We start from the raw sequence: 6,000 nt of genomic DNA on the forward strand, positions 1-6,000 counted from the left end.
AATAATTACCTTATCAGCATATTGTTTTTCTTCCCATGTTCTGTATTTTAGTTGGCAATAACTTCCAAACTAGAGTTCTGTGATTTATAATTCCCTACTATATCCTATGGATTCAATATTTTTATATACTTTTTCTTTTCATTTGTATGGTCAACATGTTTCTCATTATTGCCATTTGAAATAGCCAGCCGATCATCTTCTTCTTATTTTTGTCTCCTCTTCAAATGATCTTATATGTTTTATATTCTACTCATTGTCTTTTACAAATGTGATCACCAATCATTTAATCTCCTACCACTGTGTGTTTTTCCAGGTCACTCTGCCAAATTACATATATACGACCCAGCCCTCCTCTGCCCTGATCCACTTCTGCTTCCTCTCTCTTCTTTACCTTCCACACTGCTCATTCACAGTATTCATTTTTTTTATTAACCCAATGTGCCTAAGGAATGATCTACCAGTTTATCTGGAAAATCACCAATCATCAGCCATGCCCAATACAAAAATTCTATCTTTAATGAAATCAAAAAATAATTATTCATTGTTTTCCAATCACTATTACTTTATTATAATAAAACTGTTATCTTTTTATAGTTAATTTTTATATCTTTTCCCTGTTTTTCTAAGTTTATTTCCAGCAAGTTTATTTTCTAATTGTGTGGTGTTTTTGTTTCTTTGTTTTTGTTTTTGATTTTTGTTTTTTATTTTTATTTTTTTATTTATTTATCTATTTTGAGGTGGAGTCTGGCTCTGTTGCCCAGGCTGGAGTGAAGTGGCATGATATCAGCTCACTGCAACTTCTGCCTCCCAGTTTCAGGCAATTCTTCTGCTTCAGCCTCCCGAGTCGCTGGGACTACAGGCGAGCGCCACCATCCCCAGCTACTTTTTGTATTTTTAGGAGAGACGGGATTTCACCATATTGGCCAGGATGGTCTCAAACTCCTGACCTCATGATCTGCCTGCCTTGGCCTCCCAAAGTGCTGGGATTACAGGTGCGAGCCATGGTGCCAGGTTCTAATTGTGTTTTTTAAGATCCCTAGTGCCCAGCAGAGTCTCTCATGTACTAATAAATGAATATTCATTAAAAATAATTGAGTATGAATCATTTCTGTAACTTGTGATCTAAAAGTGTTTTACCTTTTAAGAATATTACTAGAATAATATGAAAGTATACTTAGATCATTATTTTCCAATCATAAATGATTGTTTTGATATTGTGTTTTATTCACTATGATAGAATAATTTTAAAAATACTAAGTTCTCCACATACTGGGTTTGAGTTTGTTTTAGTAATTAATTCATTGACAGTTACAGTGTTCATGTGTGTCTATACATACATATAATCTGAGAAGAGGAGACTTCTTTTTTGAAAGCTGCTTTTGTCATTAGCTATTAATGACATACGTTAATATAAGCAAGTGGTATATTAAAACCATAAATATATCAGCTATTCACAGCATAGATGAAAAATATTTGTTATACTATAATGTCTAATAATCAGCGTTATTAGAAAGGCTTTCAATATATTGTCTAAAAATTCTGATTATTAGACATGTTATGATGTCTGATTATTAGACATTACAACATAATGTCATAATAAATGTATAATATATAATGTCTAATAATATATTTTTAAAATGTCTAATATACTATAATGTCTAATAATCAGCATTATCAGACATTCTTTCAATATATTGATATTATTAAATAAGTCAAAATCAATCACTCAGAAAGGAGCCACTCTGTACAGATCACACAGGGCTATATTAAATGGCATCAAATATATTGTTTGGGAAAATAAACAAATAACTACATTGAAGAGATGATATGTTTCAACAGACCAAATTCAGTCCACTTCCTTTAGTTTTCCAAGATTTGGGGATTCAGATCTGTAAAATAATCAGCAAGAAAATATAAAGATAATGTCTCTATATATTTCAAATAAAAAGATAGAGTACCTAGCCTAACATTGTGTATTGTGCCAGATAGGTAGCCAAGAAGTACTCGCTGAAGGAATGAATGATGATAGAAACATTGTTTGTATTTCAATCAATCAATAAATATCAGGGTAATCTGAAAATTGCCTTTCAGAAAACTGAGGTTTTCTGGGATTATGATTGCAAAATTTCATTGACAAGAGGTTAACTCCCCATGCTGCTAACAAACCAAGCAAATAAAGTTTCTGAATTTCTGGTTATTTTAGGCATATTTTTAATTTTACTAAGTTTCAGCTTCCAGAAAATTTGGCAGACGCATTTAACATTACCTTGGAACATTCTAACTGATTTCTGATTCCAGCATTTTTAAGGATACTGAAATTCTGTGAAAAATACTGTGTTAGGTTTTTGGAGCCCCTACTTTTACTGTATCATGAAGGTAAACTTATCTCTGTTGCCTACCTCACAAATATTTTGAGAATTATATGATATATTGACAAGTTCAAGGTAAACTGAATTTTATCATTTTGGACATTATAAAACCACCTATAATAATCATATTTCAGTGTGTGTGTGTATTCGTATATATTTGTGAAATATATTAAAATTTACACAAATTATTTAAAGATGTGTTTGTACCAGGTAATGTTTCAAAACACCTATACTATATAGCTCTTATCTTAGTCAATTTTCTCTTTCTTATAAGAGAATACCTGCGATGCACATAGAAAAGAATTTATTTCTTGCATTTATAGAGGCAGAGAAATCTAAGGTTGGGGAGCCACATCTGGTGAGAGCATTCTGGCTGTTGGAGACTCTGCAAAGTCTCAAATCTGGACAGGTCATCGTATGGCAAATAGGCTACATGCTAGGTTAGGTCTCTACTCCTCATTTTACAAAGACACCACTCCCACCTCCATGATAACCCTTTAATCTACTAACTCTTTAATCTATTATTCCATGATTGAGCCCTTATGACCTACTCACCTCTTCCAAGCACTGCCATTCAATACTGCCACATTGGGGATTGCATTTCAGCGTGAGGTTTTGGATGTTACCTTTCAATCCATAGCACCTCTGTATTTTAAACTGAAATTTATAATTCAAAATAATTTTGAAAATAGAAAGCATATAGATTTGTATTATAAAAAAATTATATAATTTAGAATGCTTGCCTTAAGTAAAGAAATATAATGGTGTATATGAATGCTGGAGTTTTGTATTTTCTTTAATTTTTTATACTTGTTTTTAATTTTTTATTTTATATTGAGTTTTTTGTTTGTTTGTTCTGTTTTGTTTTTTTGAGACAGAGTCTCGCTCTGTTGTCCAGGCTGGAGTGAGGTGGCATGATCTCGGCTCCCTGCGGTCCCTCCTGGGTTCAAGCCATTCTCCTGCTTCAGCCTCCTGAGTAGCTGGGATTACAGGCACCCACCACCATGTCTGGCTAATGTTTGTATTTTTAGTAGAGACAGGGTTTCACCATGCTGGTCTTGAATGCCTGACCTCGTGATCCTCACCCCTCAGCCTCCCAAAGTGCTGGGATTACAGGCATGATCCCCCGGGCCTGGTCTGAGTTTATAATAATAAAAAAAACTTATATTATGGTTAGTAATAAATATGTACTTGTTAAGCTGTTATTTGATGCTATTATATGTCCTAGACAAGTTCTGGATGATTGGGGAAAGCCAACTGCCAAGTGCTGTAAACCTGGGGAGATTTTTTAATTAGCAGGGATTTGCATAAGTGTAATTGGAAGCCCTGGCATACCACTCTATTTGCAGGTGGCCAAGAATCTACTGGAAGAGAACTTAAACACAGGCCACACATGGGATTCAGATAGGGACAGATTTATCTAAGGGACTAAGGTAAATAAATGGGGTCATAACTTATGGAAGAAAAATACAGATAATGAAATAAAGTCATATAAGTGAGGGAGTATTCTAGCATTTAGATAAGCCTTAACTTTAGGACCTGCATATTGTAAGAGCAAAGACAGGTGGGCAGTAGGACCACTTGAGTAAAGAATGGCAAGAGCATTAGATGGATATCAATGTGTTGCATCTCTGATCATGCAGGGGCAAAACGCACCTCCACAAGCAATTACTGAAGTTTGTAAATTATTTGGAAGATGATCCTGAGGAAAGTATAGAATTATTTATAATTTACTGGCAATCTAACATTTTGGGACACTGTATTAACATGACAAAATTATTCTCAGCAGAAAGTCATCACAAGTATGCAACAGTTATGAGATCATATGAATTATTTATAGTAAATGTATGTTTGTATTTTATGTAATTATTCAGAAAAAGTATCACATATGATATAATCAAAATATAATTAGCAAGTAAATGTAAATACAAGTTTGTTGCTTTAAATATTGTATAGAAACACATTTACAACATTTTGTCAAAAGTTACTTCCCTGGAGTGTTACATACAACGGTGTCTAAGATTAGCTATTATCTCACGGTCTTTGTGGGTCAGAAGTCTGGGCACAACTTACCTTGCTCCTCTGAAAAGGTATATTCAACATGTTGACTGGCTAGGGCAGGGTTCTCATCTGGAAGCTCAACTGGAGGTAAATCCTTCTGTAAGCGCCCTCAGGATGTTTGCAGAACTATCCTTACAGTTGAAGGGCTGAGGGCCCGAGTTATTGCTGGCTGTTGTCTGGGGCCTGCTATCAGCTCCTAGAAATCTCCAGCAGTTTATTGGCATGTGGTTCTCTCCATAGACTCTCACTAAATGGCAGCTTTATTCTTTAAAGCTGGGGGGATAATAAGGCCCATTTCCACTAGCAAAATGGAATCTTATAAAGTAAGACATCACAGGAGCAATCTTTCCTAATATTTGCCAAATTCTATTATTTAGACAAAAGTCACAGCTTCTGTCCACACACAAGAGGAAGAGTTTATAAAAAGACATGAACACCTGAAGTCAGGAATCATTTTTGAGTCATTTTCGGGTCTGTCCATCACAGTTGTGAACTATTGAGTGACAAAATTTGATTGTTTTCTTACTTAGAGAAGGTGTCATGGTCTATCTTAATTGCTGATTAAATCAATTTGTGTATTTTAGTTGTAGTGAAAATCCATATATGAAGCACCATCAGCCGTTTACAGTAGAAAAAGTTCTAGGAAAATGCAAGTGTACTTTAGACCACTCAAATAGGAAATATTTTCTAAGTAACAATCAAATCAATATTCTTATCCCAGATGTACAGCTAATGCAGAATACCTGAGACTGGGTAATTTATAAAGAACAGAGATTTATTTCTTACAGTTCCAGAGACTGGGAAGTCCAAGGTCAAGGGGTCCACATCCAGCAAGGATCTTCTTGCTTTGTAATCCCATGGTGGAAGGCAGAGGGGCAAGAGTAGGTGAGAGTGTGTGTGAGAGAGAAAATTATTTTTCCTTCTTTTTTGTTTTCTCCAGGCTCCCTGCCAATTGGATGGTGTCCACACACATTAAGGGCAGAGGATGGTGTCCACACACATTAAGGGCAGAGACCAATCTTCTCTGGAAACATCCTCATAGACACACCGAGAATACCAGCTAAATATTCTTTAATCCAGTCAGTTGACACCAAAATTAACCATCACACCAATGTTGTTCTAAAAATTAAATAATAAAATATACATGATTTTCTGAGCAACAACTTATTTTAACAAGGTTGAACAAACATAAACAAACCACCTAATGTATTTTTTTTTCTTACAATTGTCTATTGGTAGATGTTATGAGTATAATCTCTTGGTGGTGGCCACTGGAATGTATGTTGGTATTTACTTAGCTCAGTGTCTGTGTTGGGCTACATGCAAACAAAATAATCTTCCAGGAGAACAGTCTGTGAAGAAAGGAAAACAAACGAAAGAAATCATAAGGACTACGAGACAAAGCAGGAACAAAGAAAGCATGCATATTCTGAGAAAGGAAAAACTGACCTCAACAACTACAATTTTCTAGGTTCTCTTCATCTGAAGCATAGATAAACATTGGCTTGCAATCTTAATAGGTTTTCTTTCATGTTTTTACACTATTTCTCTACTCCTTTATTTGAGCTAG

General features: G+C 34.8%; 1 long non-coding RNA gene across 1 annotated transcript in view; it reads left to right on the forward strand.

Annotated features, from left to right (window-relative positions):
- The window catches only part of LOC144330549 (uncharacterized), a 147,889-nt gene extending 141,889 nt beyond the window's left edge, over positions 1 to 6,000 (forward strand). The window contains exon 3 of the long non-coding RNA XR_013396847.1: positions 5,371 to 6,000. This is a non-coding gene — a long non-coding RNA (uncharacterized LOC144330549). The remainder of the gene's footprint in view (positions 1 to 5,370) is intronic.

Source organism: Macaca mulatta, chromosome 8 (assembly GCF_049350105.2).
Source record: "Macaca mulatta isolate MMU2019108-1 chromosome 8, T2T-MMU8v2.0, whole genome shotgun sequence".
NCBI lineage: Eukaryota > Metazoa > Chordata > Mammalia > Primates > Cercopithecidae > Macaca > Macaca mulatta.